A 17,592-nucleotide genomic window follows, 5' to 3' on the forward strand; every position below is an offset into this window, starting at 1 on the left:
GTAGCTAGCCTAAACAAGAACTTACACACATACTTGTTGAGATGTGGAACCACATCTGGGGGCCGCACGACCGGTCGTAACCCCTGCTCGATCGGTTATGCAGCCCCCACGACCAGTCGTGGATTGGCTCGACTCAAAGTCCAGCGAGCATTAATTTTTTGGGTTCCAAGGTGCTCGAACAGTCGTGGCACATGCTCGACCGGTCGACCAGTCGAGGTTACGCAGATTCGTTTCTGGATTTGATGCGGACTGCGGAAATTTGGGTCAGTTTTCGCAAGGGTGCGAAAGGAAGTTGCCTAAACTATGAAAAATATATGAAAAATAATTCTAAGGTGTTAGCAAAGGGTTTTCTCTATATTTTCAAGGGAGAGGTTAGTATATTGCCTTGTAATCTTCGTTTTTCTTTATAGTGGAAGTTTGCATCCATGGTTTTTTACCCTAGTTTAGGGTTTTTCCACGTATATCTTGTCTTGTGGTTTGTTTGGATTGCTTTGATCTATTTCTAGTTTATATTTCTTCTTGTTTATCGTTTGTAGGTGAGACCGGAGATTGGATCTCGATTCATTGCGTTGTTGGCGTACTGCGCAACAACTAGTATCAAAGCTATTGGTTTAGTTCTATTGGAAGCGATAACGGAAGAAGGGAAGACTAGAATTGAGAAGTTTGATGATTCAAACTTTACCTTCTAGAAGATGCAGATGGAGGATTATTTGTATTATAAGTACCTTTATATTCCTCTAGGAGGAAAAGAGAAGAAACCAGAAAAGATGACAGATGATGAATGGTTTTTACTAGATAGAAAGACTTTAGGAACGATCCAACTTTCTTTGTCTAAGAGCGTTGCCTTCAATATATCCAAAGTGAAAACTATAAAAGAATTAATAGAAGCCTTAGCCACCATGTATGAAAAACCCTCAGCGTCTAACAAGGTTCATCTTATGAAACAGCTATTTAACATAAAGATGTCAGATGGTGGGAGCGTGGCTAAACATCTAAACGAGTTCAATACAGTCACGAGCCAGTTGGAATCTGTTGGCATTATTTTTGAGGATGAGGTCAGGGCGTTATTGATCTTGTCCAGTTTGCCAGACAGTTGGGATGGTTTGGTGATTGCTGTGAGCAATTCTTCGAGATTGACAAAGCTAAAATTTAATGATGTGACCAGTCTAATTCTCAGCGAAGAATCTAGAAGAAAGGCATCAGGAGTTTCAGGGAATTCAGGGAATGCTCTAAACGTTGAAGGAAGAGGAAGATCGCTGAATAAAGGAGGCAATAAACACCGACGTTCTAAGTCGAGAAAGAAGTCCAGGGGACCGAAAGACAAAAACGGGTGTTGGCATTGCGAAAAAAAGGGGCATATGAAACGTGATTGAAGGGCGCTCAAGAAACAAGAAGGAAGCTCTCAAGGCGGGAAGGATTCAGTGAATCTATCTGAGGAGAGTGACACAGAGGCGTTGATCTTATCTCTTGATGCGAGGAATGAGTCTTGGGTTATAAACTCGGGTGCTTCGTTTCATGCCACTTCATGTAAGGAAGTTCTGCGTAATTATGTATCAGGTGACTTCGGGAGAGTCTACCTGGGTGATGATGAGTCATGCAGTATTGTTGGAAAGGGGGACGTTCATGTAAATCAGAAAGACAGAACGGCTTTGAAATTGAAGAATGTCAGACATGTACTGAGTTTGAAATGTAACTTGATCTCAGTAAGGCAGTTGGCCGATACCGGTTATGTGACGACATTCATCAGTGATTCCTGAAAGATCACAAAAGGTGCCTTGGTGATATCTCGAGGCAAGAAGGAAGGTACTTTGTACATAACTTCAGGATCGTAGAGTTCACTCGCAATCACATCAACTGGAGTAAATGGGCAGTTATGGCATCAGAGGTTGGGACATATAAGTGAGAAAGGAATGAAAGTACTATTGTCAAAAGGGAAGCTACCAGGGATGAAGTCTATTGACTTAAAATTCTGCGAGGACTACATGTAAGGCAAACAGAAGAGGGTGAGCTTCAAGAAGACGGGACGTGCTCTAAAGACGCATCTATTGGAACTTATATATACTGATGTGTGGGGACCGGCACAGGTATTATCTCTTGGTGGATCACATTATTTTGTTTCCTTTATTGATGATGCTAGTAGAAAATTGTGGGTCTATTTCTTAAAACATAAATCTAATGTATTTGATGTATTTAAGAAGTGAAAAGTTATGGTAGAAAATGAGACAGGTAAAACAGTAAAATGTCTCAGATATGATAATAGGGGAGAGTACTGTGACAAGAGATTTGAGGAGTATTGTGCAGTAAATGGAATCAAACATTAGAAAATGATTCCAGGGATATCGCAGCAGAATGGTGTGGCTGAGCGCATTAACAGGACCATCCTTGAGCGCGCCAGGAGTATGAGGTTACATGCAGAATTGCCCAAGACCTTTTGGACAAATGCTGTGAATACTGCCACATATCTCATCAATAGAAGTCCTTCAGCACCATTTCAGCACCATTGGATGGTGGGCTACCAGAAAAAATGTAGACTAGGAAAGAAGTGCCTTACACATCTCAGAGTGTTCGGTTGCACTTCATATATTCACATTGATGCAAAGTACAAAAACAAGCTGGATGCGAAGTCCAGGAGGTGCACGTTTATAGGCTACGGGCAGTATGATTTTGGCTAAGGTTTTGGGATGTGAAAAACAGAAAAATTATTTGAAGTAAGGACATAGTCTTCAATGAAAAAGTAATACATAAGGACAGTGTGCAGGAAAATGAGGCCGAGAAAAAGGAATTTGTAGAGTTGAAAGAGCTATCGGACACGGGTGTTACAGCGCCACAGGATGATCATGCACAAGAGCATTATGAGGCAGAGTCGCATATACCAGTTGTGAGGAGGTCTACTCGAAAAAGGAGACCCATGGTCCAATACTCACCCTCCTTACATTATCTACTGCTGACAGATAATGGTGAACCAGAGTATTTTGAAGAGGCATTACAGTCGAATATATAGGTTAAGTAAGAGCAGGGCATGGATGATGAGATAGACTCTCTTAAGTCTAATCTTACATGGGAGTTAGTCACTCTATCCAAGGGTAAGAAAGCTCTTCATAACAAGTGGGTTTACAGACTAAAGGAGGAGCACGATGGTTCGAAACGATACAAGGCTAGATTGGTTGTGAAAGGGTTTCAACAAAAGGCAGGTATCGATTTCACTGAAATATTTTCACCTGTGGTGAAAATGTCTACAATTCGTATGGTCTTGAGTATAGTGGCTACAGAGGACTTACATCTAGAGCAGTTAGATGTTAAGATAACCTTTCTTCATGAGGACCTTGAAGAAGAGATATATATGCATTAGCCGACAGGATACGTTGCACCAGGAAAGGAGAACAAGGTGTGTAGACTGAAAAAGAGTCTATATGGCCTGAAGCAGACCCCGAGGCAGTGGTACAAGAAGTTCGACAGTTCCATGTCGGGAAACGGTTTTTGGAGATATCATGCAAACCACTATTGTTATTTGAAGAAGTTTGATACGTTGTATATCATCCTTCTTCTGTATGTTAATGATATGCTTGTGGCCTGTTCAAGCATGAATGATATCTTAGATCTCAAAAGACAACTGTCTAGAGAATTTGCCATGAAGAATTTAGGAGCTACAAAACAAATCCTAGGCATGAGGATAAAGCGTGACAGGGAAAACAAGAAATTAGTTTTGTCACAGGCAGAGTATATAGCCAAGGTACTTGATCGATTCAATATAGGAGGTGCTAAGCCGGTTAGCACTCCATTAGCTAACCACTTCAAGCCATCTAAGGAGTAAGGTGCAAAGACGTAGGAGGAGCGGGACTACATAACTAAAGTCCCATACGCATCAGCTATTGGGAGTCTCATGTATGCTATGGTGAGCACGAGGCTAAACATTGCTCAAGTAGTGGGAGTTGTTAGCAGGTTCATGAACAACCCCGGGAAGGAATATTGAAAAGCTGTGAAGTGGATCCTTAGATACCTGATAGGTACTAAGGATGTAGGGTTGTGCTATGGTGGATGGAAAATCAAGCTACAACGCTACGTGGATTCAGATTTGGCAGGAGATATCGACAGCAGAAGAAGCACTACACATTATGTCTTTACTCTGGGTAGTGTTGTAGTCATTTGGGTCTCTCAGTTACAGAAGATAGTATCTATCAGTACGACGGAAGCAGAATATGTTGCGGTTACTGAAGCATGCAAGGAGATGGTGTGGATACAAGGTTTCATGGAAGAGTTGAGTAACAAGCAAGCAGATTGCAAGCTGTACAGTGACAGTCAAAGTGCAATACACTTGGCTAAGAATTCAGCCTTTCATTTAAGGACCAAGCATATTGTCATCGATATTACTTCATACGTTTGTTACTGAAAGATGGATCGATTGTCCTGGAAAAGATTCATACAAGTGAGAATCCTACGAATATGCTGACCAAGGCAGTCACATGGGAGAAGCTGAAGCTCTATTCAGCTTTGATTGGTCTTCAGGCTTGAAGACGAGGAGGTGGTGCACTCCGGATGTAGAAGACGAAGGTTTATGGCGATGTGTCTCCAAGTGGGAGATTGTTGAGATGGGGAGCCACATTTGGGGGCCGCACGACCGGTCGTGGCCTCTACTCGATCGGTCGTGCAACCCCCACAACTAGTCGTGGATTGGCTCGACTCAAAGTTCGGCGAGCATCAATTTTTGGGTTCTGAGGTGGTCGACCGATCGAGGGGTCCGCTCTACCGGTCGTGCAGTCTGCTCGACCAGTCGAGGTTATGCAGATTCGTTTCCGGATTTGATGCGGACTGCGAAAATTTGAGTCAGTTTTCGTAAGGGTGGGAAAGGGAAGTTACCTAAACTATAAATAGGTGTCCCTAAGGCTTTTCTAGTGTATGAGAAATAATTCTACGGTGTTGGCAAATAATTTTCTCTATATTTTCAAGGGAGAGGTTAGTATATTGCCTTGTAATCTTCATTTTTCTTCATAGTGGAAGTTTGCATCCGTGGTTTTTTACCCTACTTTGAGATTTTTCCATGTATATCTTGTCTTGTGGTTTGTTTGAATTGCTTTGATCTGTTTCTAGTTTATATTTCTTCTTGTTTATCGTTTGTGAGTGAGACCGGAGATTGGATCTCAGTTCACTGCGTTGTTAGAGTGCTGCGTAACAATACTCACTCATGTTAATGGTGATACGGTTTTACACAAGAACCTACGGGAGTTTGGGTTACAAACTCTACATTCAAACCTACATAAAGAATGAGTGTGATGACTCTTATAATTGACAACATAGTTGCCTAATTGAACTCCTTTTGTAACACATTCTCTAGTTGTTTGATCGATGTTCTCCTGTGTTTCAATCAACTCCCATTGTGTTCTTTTAATCGTTGATGTCTATGCTTGTCAATGCTTCAACTATAAGATCAAATATTTTACATGTAATGCTCCTTTAAGGTGACTAAGATAATGTGAGTTGGGTGAATCTGTCATGTCCCAAACTTAAAAATCGGGCTCACAAAATTTTCAACCGCCGAATCTAGAGCAGACAACCTCCGTAGAACCCCATTCTCGACTCCTGGTACTCATTTACCAGGTTCCGATCCTGGGATCCTACAAGGAGATTTTTAACCTCAATTTGATTTGTAATGAGCATAACTATAAGCATAACCTATGAACAATAACCACAAGAATACCATCACAAAATCCACTATGATAAAAAAAACTTTAAGGTACAATGCATATAAAGAGAAATACAAGATAATAATAATTACGGAAACGCCTGAAGCTCGACTGCACGCTCCTACTGCGACTAAGCTACGGCTGCGGCCTGGCGTCACCTACACGCATCAATCGTGTATAAGCTTATAGGAAGCTTAGAGGGTGGTGTAAGTGTGTGCGCAATATGAGCGTGCTCAGAATTCAATATCAGAGTAATGTGGAATCATATTGATGAGTCCATGAATGCAATCAGCCGTACCAAGGCTATGCGATGCAAGTCATGAATGCTATCAGCCACGTCAAGGCCATACGATACAAGGAGTGAATGATGTCGGTTATACCAAGGCTATACAATGCAAGGCATGAATGTTATTGGCCACGTCAAGGCTATACGATGCAAGGAGTGAATGATGTCGGCCGTACCAAGGCCATGCGATGCAAGGTGCAACTCAAGCATACCAGTCCTCATTCGAATCCACATATCAATGCAACTCATCACTAGAGCATCAAATATCAGTATAGTTCTTAAGTTGAACAATCACCGAGGTCTAGTTCACTCTACGCTAGCTTGCTGCCCCTATCCGAGCAGACAACTGGGTAAGTGGAAGAGACCTCACTATCCGCCTGCCAATACTGGGCCCGGCTCGTCGATAGTGGATCCATTCCTCAAGCTAGTCAAACTCAACCTAGATATTACCCACTCACTCAGGTGGGTAAGGTCACACTCCTTTCCAAACGACCACGACATAGTAGGATATGCAGGCTACTGGTATACGGCCTTCGTGCGCTCATGTATCCACTTGGTCTTGACGTTAGAGTCATCCTCTAGTACCATTGAGTTTAGAGATTTTCACTCAGGGACATTTATGGCGCCCCGATGCTAGTAACATAATTTCGGTGTCCGATCCTGCCATCCACGATATGCTTGTGGAGGCCACAGCCCTGATATCGTTAAGTCGTATAGAAATCATGTCATACAAATGCGGGGTGCATGAATCACACTATTAGTCATGCAGCAATCATGTGCGTACTGCGCGCTCATGTGGGGCAACTCCGCCTATCAGGGAGCCCCATAAATAATCTGCCCGAAGGCATATGCCATGATCAGTCACTCCTCATATCAGGCATACATATGATGTATAAGAGCATGAATCATGGGGCTATACTAAGCATGTTATAAGTAATGAACTCTATTCATTATGAAGATGGGCCTAAATGGCCTACACACTACAAGTATGGGCCTAACAATGGGTCGTAGGGAGATTTACAATGCGGACATTTAACCATCATTGCTCTTACAATGTGGAAGTCAAACCATCATTGCTCCTAAGGCAGGACCGCGATAAACATCATTACATACATCATGGTGGAATCTAACATCGCAATGGGCCTCATATACAAAACATCCAGCCCCACATAAAGGCCTCTCATGCATCTCATCGGGCCTCACTCTTTGTCCTTATATACATCATGTTGGACCTTAACCCATGGGCCTCAAATTCATCAAGTGGGCCGCATCACATGGGCCGCACCAATGGGCCTTATATACATCAAGTAGGCCGTATCAATGGGTTGCACCAATGGGCTACATCAAATGGGCCGTATCAACAGGCCGCACCAATGGGCTACATCAAATTGGCCGTATCAACAGGCCGCACCAATGGGCCTCATATGCATCAAATGGGCCACATCAACGAGCCACACCACTGGGCCTCATATACATCAAATGGGCTGCATCATGTGGGCCTCAAATACATCAAATTGGGCCGAATCATGTGGGTATCAAATACATCAAATCGGGCCACATCATGTGGGCCTCAAATACATCAAATCAGGCCTTTCATATGGGCCCAACATACATCACATCAAGGTGGGGCCCACACATCAATTAGAGGTAATTTTAGAGCATTTCCCAAAAGTAAATCCCATCGAAAGATCATCTGGACCATGCCACAAATAACAGTGGAGATAATGATATTTACTATTTACAATTCATTGGGCCCACCATGACGTTTATTTTCCATCCAATCAGTTCATAAGGTCACATGAACCTCGTTTATTTTCCATCCAATCAGTTCATAAGGTCACATGGACCTGAATTAGGAGGAAAAACAAATTTCATGTTGATCCAAAGCTTCTGTGATCCCAAAATGGGTTTCAATGGTAGCTTATCAATCCCCACTGATTTTTGTAGTGTGGTCCACCCGATAGACAGTGTGGATATACAACATATTCATCAAAGGTGGGCCCCTCCGTCCAGCCATTTGGACGATGTGGATTTAAAACATATACATCATGGTTGGAACCACAGAACTTACTGATGTCAATATGTCAGCCACCTGATGGTGGGACCCACCGAGATGCTGATGTAAATACATCAGCTATAAAGCTGGTGTAGGGCCCACGTGGTGGACAGCTGAGATGAAAAATAGCTAGACAGCATGGAATGAAATTCAAATACATCATGGTGGTGTCCTCATCCAAAACGGACGAACGACATGGATGTTCAAATACATCATGGTGGCGTCCTCATCCAAAACGGACGAACGACATGGATGTTCAAATACATCATGGTGGCGTCCTCATCCAAAACGGACAAATGACATGGATGTTCAAATACATCATGGTGGCGTCCTCATCCAAAACGGACAAATGACATGGATGTTCAAATACATCATGGTGGCCCACTGCACAGACAGTGTAGATACAACTCTGCATCATGGTGGGCCACAGGGCTTTTGACGTCAAACACCAGCCACCTAGCTGGTGTGAGGTACCCAGCCAATCCAATTCATCGATAGATGATTACCACATGGGGCCCACAGCAATATATATATATATATATATAAAATTTTGGTTTTAAAGGCTGTCCAACGTCCAATCTAGGCATGCTGAACGAAAGGCCTGGATGAAGCAAATACGTCAGGTGGGTCCACACGCAGGGCCCACCGTAATATTATATATATATATATATATATATATATATTGTGTTGCTACTGTGTAGTCCAACGTCTAGTGCACTGGACGGTGTGAACTGCCACACATGCAGCAGGCCCCACCGTCCACTATCCCACGGATGGTGTGGATACAATGTACATGCATCGTGACGGAATTTCCACCGTCCAGGGTGTTGATCTAGTCCATTCATCAAGGTCGTCCGCAATAGGAAAATAGAGAGAGAGCGAGAGACAGACACGGTGTGATGGAGGAACCCCGCCACTATGGGCCTCTCATATATTACAACACATGCATCAAAATGGGTCCCACTATAACTGGGCCCTCAAATAAAAAAAATCAACGGTGGATCACTCACCTATTGCACTCCTTCTTGGTTCCTTAGCTCTTATGCTCAACTTTTGACGGTGGATGGTGAAGTTTTGATGGTGGAGATAAGAGATTGGGTGGTAGAGAAGTGGGCCACACTTGGCTCTCTCTTGGAAGGCTTGGACGTTGGATTTTCTTGTTGCTTGGGAGATTGTTTGAGAAATGAGGGAGAGAGAGAGAAGTGATAGGATGATAAGGGATGGGTGAAATGGATGTTGTAAGAAAGGGATGGTTAAGGTATGGGCTTGGTTGAATTTTGGGTGAAAGAGGGATGGGTAGAGAGAGAGAGAGAGAGTTGACTTATGAGGGGTGAGGTGGCATGGGGTATGGGTAGTGTACTTGACTTGTGATTGATGTGTACTTAATTGATTGATTACTTGATTAATGGAATAGGTTGTAGAGATTCTCGAAATTCGCACACGCGGCGTTTTTCTCAAAATGAACGCGAGCCCATATCTTTTGACCTAGGTATCGGATCGGTGCGCGAGTCGCGGCGTTGAAACCGCGACGACGGTGCGGTCGTTAGAATACAAATTTTGAGTTGAGCCGACTTAGATATACGGGCTGCAACTTCGAATTGCACGCAAGTGCTGATTTTAGGTCGAAGGTTGTCGGAATTCGACGGGGAGGATCACGGAAGCCTACGGAACGGTACGAACAATGTTATAGGCCTTACAGAATCTCATACAACTAATGATAAATTTGGGTTCTTAGTAGGGATTTAAATAGATGGTCATTTTAAAGGTTGTTAGACAAAGGATATACCTATCAGGTTTGGTCTAACATCTATAGAATGTGAGATGCCAAGTTCTTTCACAGAGATGAAGCATTTGAATACTCATAGAGTAATGAAGTACTTGGAAGAGAGCATAAATCTCAACGAGTGAGAGCCTATAAGGATTTAGAAGTATTGAGATACTATATGGTCTTTTTCTAACTTCAAAGTATCATCTACTCGAAGATCCAGTTGTTAGATTTATAGGAAAAATGGTTGGTCTAATCAAAACTAGTAGTGTTAATTTGATCAAAATTGTCAAAGCATGGTCATTTTTAAAAACTATAAGTTCAAGCTTAGACAGACCAAAATTTAGGTTTGATTGCATTAATACCAGCCGAAGGTTGGTTCAATTAGACCAAATTACCCTATTTTTATGTCCTAACTCGTTAACCTATTTTAGCCAATTTTGGTCGGATTAAAAATTCCTTACGTCAAATTGAAGGTTGTTGAAATTCTTCTAAAGCTTAACTAAATATGTTCAAATGAATTCTTAAGGCTTTGGACAATCAAACAAGATTTTCCTATAAGAATGAATTATGTAGAGATATATTGATTTGGACCTAAATTGATTTAAGATTAGGATACACCAAGGCACCTTACATTAATGTATTTTTCTACTCCTTGATGTTGATGTTCTTTTATATTTTCCGTCTTCAATTTCTAAGGGTTCAACTGCTTATGTTATATGAACCCACATGACTGGCAAATAAGATATACAAATAAATATACTAACAACAACAAAGAAAGCAGTGATAATGAATAACCCTTCTCTCTCTCTCTCTAGCATGAACTTGAGTATAACCTACTTTTTCGTCGGTCCCTCTTTTCTCGGCTCCTAAAGTCTCTTCCATTTCTCTCTCTCTCTCTCCCTTCATGCTTATGTGCATCACATGTGCAACACTTTAGTGTATACCTACATGCATGTGAGTCATGTTCCAGAAGCATGGTCCGGATACTTCCGAAGCTTTAGGAAGGCTAAGATTCTATGCCTTTGGTGTATACCCGTGTTGCTATTGATGCATGGAATTCCACAAAGCTACAGCCAATGTATTGGAATATTCCCACTTTTGCTGGTACATATATATATATATATATATGAGAAATGATTCAGCGTTCTCGTGGCACCACAAGTTATAGTTCTTCTAAATGCATTATGACATTTGGACAGTCTTATCAATCCATCTGAACTGTCTGTTAGGTTCAGCAAACCTTTCACTTGACAACTTGCAAAAATCACACAAATTAGATAATTCTAAGCATCCGATAAATGGCCTATAAAATGGACGGCCAAGATCAAGTTTAAGATCAGTTGGTTCTATCGTTATTTTAACCATAAGATAAGATAGTATTTAAATGCACCGATGCATTTTCGTTAGTTGAAGCATGGAATCCGAATATTCGATGGAAACACTATATAAGATTGTGGACCTGAGCAGTATCCTCGGGTTTCAGTGTGTACACATGGGCCTATGGTTACTAGATCCTCACCGTTGTCTTCCGTGGGCCCACTGCAGATGGACCATTTCCCAAAAAAAACTTCCAATGGATCCTAAACTTTCAATTTACGGCCTGCAAATGGACGGTTAATAAGAGAAATAGAGCAGAAATCTGCATGTCAGCCAAGTTGTGGAAGTGCGGCAACAGACCAGTGGTTTTGATTATCGATAGGTGGGCCACAGTGCAGAGCCTCGGATCGAGGATCGTACGATAACTCATGTGATATATTTGTTTTTGAGAATTGGGATCCTCAGCTCATGGTTTACTCGGGTTTGCAATTTGCACAGGTGGAGCCCATGGTTCATTGATCTAGATCGTTGGTCTGTTGTGGCTCACTGTGGATAGACCACATCGCACAAATCTCCTTACAAGGACAATTCAAAAACTTTGAATTTGTGGTCCGCAAATAGACGGCCAAATGGAGAAATGCAGCTGAGGTCCACATTCAATTAAAAAAGGACCATTGTCAGTTGTTAGGATATTCGAATCTATTTAATCTATTGGCATTGTCCTTCCTAGATCACCGACGCATGACTCCAGCTTGTGTGCAAAGAACAAAATGAAAATATGGGTTCTTATCCTCGCCTCGGTAGTAGATTCCCTGATATTTCAATACAAGGTATAAGGTACGATGCCCATAGGCGGTGAAATCCCTCTACGAAGGGGAAAAAAATAAATTTAAAAAAATCCAAGTGCCTTGCTTATCGGGTCAAAGGTAGGGGTACGACTTGGGTTGGGTTAGGCCCAAACCTGGCTGACCTAACTTGAACTTTGGGTCGGTTTGGGTTGGGTCATGTTTACATTCATTTTCAGTGCCTTAACGTACACTAATGAAAGACAACTAAATATTAATACTATTGGACTACTGTAGGTAGAAATTAAGATTTTCCTTAGGTGTTATATATTACGTTATTAATGTGGAGCCACATTCCTTACATATGCTATTAAGAAGACAAAGAGAGAGAGAGAGAGAGAGAGAGAGAGAGAGAGAGAGAGAGAGAGAGAAAGGAATATAACAAGACTATGTTTATCATGCCAATTAATGAGCCAGCATGTCCACCACACCTATAAAAGACCTGTGAAGAGAATATATCTTATCACGTATATGGCTATAATACACTCAGCGATGTAGTCTCTCACAGTCATTTCAAAATGAGAGATCTTCTCAGAAATATTTCGAATATCGAGAGATCGAATGATATCCAAGTCCCAATTCAAGAGAGACAGACACATCAGTTGGATGATCGGGTCTCGAGTCTTGGTTCAATTAGGATCAAGAGAATGTGAGAAATAGATTTGATCTGATCCCATAATATATCAATATCAAGTGTCAAATACATTCGACACCCCAAGCCATTGGGACATCCAACACCTTGATTGGAAGTGGAGAAGGTGGGCCACTAGATGAGCGATCATGATCAATTTGGGGTCCAAGATTGACTCTTGATTTCCTTGGCAGGTCCCCGATCTTGGTCGGGTACTTTATTAAGAGGAATCTTGATGCTTGCATGCTTAATGATTGAATCCTATTAGTGGGCCATGAACATCTCCTATCGAAGGGATCGACTCTGAGAAGAAAATCCGAGAAGCCAGCAGTTCCAGATCTTACTGGAGTCATTCATTTCCATTGTAAGCCAAATAAGCAAAGGATCCAAAATTAGCAAGGAAACCCAACACTAATTTTTGCCACCTTGACGAGCAATAAAAAAGGCAATTAAAAAAGAGATCAGGACCCTATGCAAAACACATTTATATACTTTACAATTATTATTATTATTATTATTTTAAATTTATCTTATCATGGCCTAGCCTAGTTCTAGTAATGATCGCTATTACTTAGCGGCTTCTGCTATAATACCTTAGGAGTAGATTAAACATCCACAATCTCAAATTTTAGATCAATAATCAACAAAGTTTTGATTTAGCTGATCATACCCATCTTGTTGACCACTCGCCTCAATCGTATGTTTCGATAAACGAATCAAATATTTATCTTTATTTCTTTGGTTGATTAATACTACGTCGATTGTAATGGGTCATACATTCAAATATTAATAAAATCGGCATTGTTTAGCCTTGTTTTGTTTATCTATATATTCTTGTTCTTTTGAGAAATAATGAGCTAAAAGTATCAGTGAATGAACTAGTCCTTAAGTCTGTAAACCACGTCTATTATCACAAGGTAAAAAGAATTGATTTTGAAGGGCCTACCCTTTTACAAATCGCTTGAATGCCGAGCACAACCATGGTTGAGAGGATAATTGAATCCTATGTCCAATCTCTAATCTATCCATGTCAATGCAGGGGAATACTAATAGTTCAATCAAACCTTGAGTTAAGTATACTTATACTTGTTTTTGGCACACTGACATGAAACAACGTGATGTTGCCATATGTTAGCACTACGAGTTAAATGATGGATGAAATCCTACTCACGTACCGTAAGCATTATTTATATTTGATTTAGCGCGCCCAGATAAATGATTCATGAGATGCCATGCGACAACTGTGCCATGTGTGGTGCATATGACTTCAAGAAGAGGAATTTGAGACGTGCACATGAAAGAGAGCATTAAATGCTAGAATTTTATAAACAAGTATTCTCTACAAAAAACAAGAGTCTCATTAAAGCAAATCTCTCTCAGCATTAAATGCCAAAATCCCATTAAATAAGATCTCTATCTAGCATTAAATGCTAAAGTCATGCCAAAAGTACTCTTTACTAAATATGTCAAAGCCAAGTGACATAAAGATTCTAGTAACATTTTTATGCGAGAGTTCAGAGACGTGAAGACTCTTGTTAAGGAACATGAGAGCATATCTATTGTACACACGGACGCACACGATGGGCTACTCTAACATGGAAGAAATTTTCACAGCCGAACGTCCAAATCCTTTACAATGTTGAAAACTACACAAGACTACCGCCTCTTAGAAGTCTATATTAACAGCACTCCAAAAAGAGCTTTATGCCTCACATCATTATAATCAATCGCAACTTTATTTTCCCGTTCACCATGAATGTTTATATTTTTATTTATTTATTTTAGTTTAGCCCCATTGTTGCTCATAGCATGAGGATTGTAATTAGTTTTAGTTTTTAGGTTATCTCTCAACCCTGTATTCACAACATTCCATTGGATCACAAGGAAGATTGTTTAGTTTTGAAGGAAAGACTGTGGGATTTTCCTGTTATGTGCTAGGTGATTCTGTTGACGTTCTTACCATGAAGTTTGGTCCATACTAGATAACGAATGGATAGTTGATTCATAATCGTCTCGCCATGTGCTTGGTTCTGAACAAGATGATGAATAGGTTGTCACCTCATCGGTAATCTTACCATGATGCCCAGTTCTGATCGACATGTGAACAAATTGTCAAAGATCCACTCCCAATTGACCGTCTTGCCACAACACCCCGTTTTGTTCGAGTGACGAATGGACGTCTATCCTGCACATCACAACCATCCTGGCACGAAGCTCAATTTTAATTAGGCAACGAACCGATCGTCATCCCCCAAGGCAATCATGAGTGTTGTTAATTGTAAAAATCATTAATAGAAGAACACTTTCGGCTTATATCTTCTTCCGTTATTTTCATTGTTAAACTACGATAGCGAATCATGCTTGGAAAAAAATCATCAAGTTTGTAGACTCATGTCTATTTTCATAAGGCAAAAATAGCTCATGTAAAAGGGTTAAACCCTACACTTTCACAAATTTCCTAAAAGGAGCACAAAGTTGTGGTTGAGAGGATAATTGAATCATGGTCCAATCTTCAATATGTCCATTTTGGTGCCTTGGGCATTAGCGATTCAATCAAAACATTTAAGTCGAATAGACTCTAGCATGCCCATGCATCTTAATTTCACACAAACAACCAATTCAAGGCCTCGCTCACATAAGTGGCTTTGTTTGATTGAATTGGCAGCGACAAAGTAGATTTTGGTACGCGCGTGCATCATATCCACACACAAAAACCAAATATAAGCCCTCGTTCATACAATGTACCCTTGTTTGAATGGATTGGCAGCAACAAATCCAATATTTCATTTTAAACTATGCATTAAAAAAATTATGATTGTTTAAATATTTAAAACTTGGTATTTTCAGGCAACTATATTAAATACATTTTTTAAACTTGCTTAATTCAAAGAAAGTTTTTGAGGGTGATTAAAATCTACAGATTGATCAGTTCCGTCTTTTGATAAAATCTAGTAGAATGTGGAAATATTTAGTAGAGAATGGTCAAATTATGAATGAATTATCTTAAAAAGGAGGATTTATGCATGAATTATCTAAAAAACAAGGCTCTGATAGAGCCAGAGAAAAATATTTACTTGCCATTAATTACCTATATAGATTATTACTCATGCACATGGAAATTTTTAACCATTTTAATTTATACTTTAAATTTTGGTCTTATTTATATAGTATATATGTACATATAATTAGTTTTTTTAAGAGCGGAAACGGCATCACACCTGAACTTTTTGTTCTCCATTTATTAATTAATTTATTTTTTCACTGAATGTTGACCTCACCAAGCATGGACATTTCCGGTGCTGTTTTTACTGCATTACCATTTTACTACTTAAGGCTGGGTCAAATTGAGGTAGGGTTGGGCTAAGGCTGGAAATTATCAGCCCAAAAGGTTGAGTTGGACTTCGATCGGTTGATGCCTTAGGCTCCTTACCCAACCTAAAATCCACCCTGTTTCTATCAGATATGATGCAAGTGTTTAGTACATTATTTTCCATGAGTAATGCAATGCTATTCGTGGGGAGAAATTCACCGTTCTCATTTGATATGTGTCCTGCGGCGTTGAATCAAGCAGGACTCAATTGCAATGTGTGAGGAAGCACCCGCCAAAAAATAAAAAATTAAATAGTGTAGGCCCACATGATGTGTTTGTGGAATTGCTGCTTCATTTCATTTCAGGACATGAGACTAAAAATAAGGCAGATCCAAGATTCAAATAGGCTGCACTATACGGAACAGTGGACAGGGTCCTTACTCTTGCTCCGGTGGTACTCTTAAGAGTTTCAATTACCCAGTCAAGGGTTCGAGTGCCCATAGGTGGTGAAATCCCACTATGGTGTGTGTAAAAATAAAAATAAAAATATGTGGATAGAGATACCCACCATTGAAACCTTCTTTGGATCCAAAGTGATATTTATAAACCATCCAACCCACTTGTAAAATAGTTCTTACAATGAAAAGGAAAATCTAAAATATGAGCCTCATTCAAAACTTCATTAGTCCTAAGAAGGTCCAATCGACAAGCTCAGTTGAAATTTTTATTTAATGATCTATTTAAAGTGGGGTCAACAATTTTGACATTTCTGCCATACCATGTGTGAATGATCATGACCCATGAGTATTAGTTATGTTTTAATCATAAATAATTTCCTTCCATGTTTACTAAGAATTAAAGTAACCTTTTTTATTTTCCTTTAATGTATTTTTTTTTTTTCATTTGTATATATATACTATTAAATTGAATTAAAAAAATACAAAAAAAAGAAATTAATAATCTTTTCAAATTTATTTTTTTATTCTTTGAAAATTTTTCATGGTATTAGAACTAGGTTGATTTTGGCCATTGATCTGGTGTTCCTTTTCAATGGACAGATATCATTCGTGCTCAATCAAATCCATACACCAAAGGTCAAAATTTTTTTTATTTTTTATTTTTTAAAAATTTAAATTCCAGGCCATTTTGGGCAGAAACTCGATCCAGAGAAACCCGGTACTCAGGATCCAGCCACACCGGGCCTGAAATTCAGGCCCGATATTGAAGTCCTGTAGATCTGGGCATAGTTTCAAGCCCAATGGGCCTACTTGGATTGGTCCTCATGTGCTCCGTACCAGCAAGAGTTAGGCAAGTCCGCTCATCAAGTGGGCCACATGTTTATGACGAAATGACTGGTTAAAAGAGTTTATGGAAATCTACAGTCACCTACATGATGGGCCCACCTAATGAGCAGATCTTTCTAATCTCTTAGCAAGAGAATGGGCCTGCCTGGATTTCACTCTACTGTTGGTATGGCCTCTCTCCACCGTACGTTGCTGTGTGTCTATCCATTACTGGGCCCTATCATGGATGGCTCGTGTCCATAATCACAGCCATTAGACACATCAACCAATCACTCTCTTCACTTATATTCGGGCCCATTAGATGGATGGACCGGATTTATAAATCATATTTTACGGTGAACAGATGGTTCCACCATATTCCGGTACTTACCCAATGCACCGGATCATTTCCCATAAG

The sequence above is a fragment of the Magnolia sinica genome, chromosome 2, assembly GCF_029962835.1.
Source record: "Magnolia sinica isolate HGM2019 chromosome 2, MsV1, whole genome shotgun sequence".
NCBI lineage: Eukaryota > Viridiplantae > Streptophyta > Magnoliopsida > Magnoliales > Magnoliaceae > Magnolia > Magnolia sinica.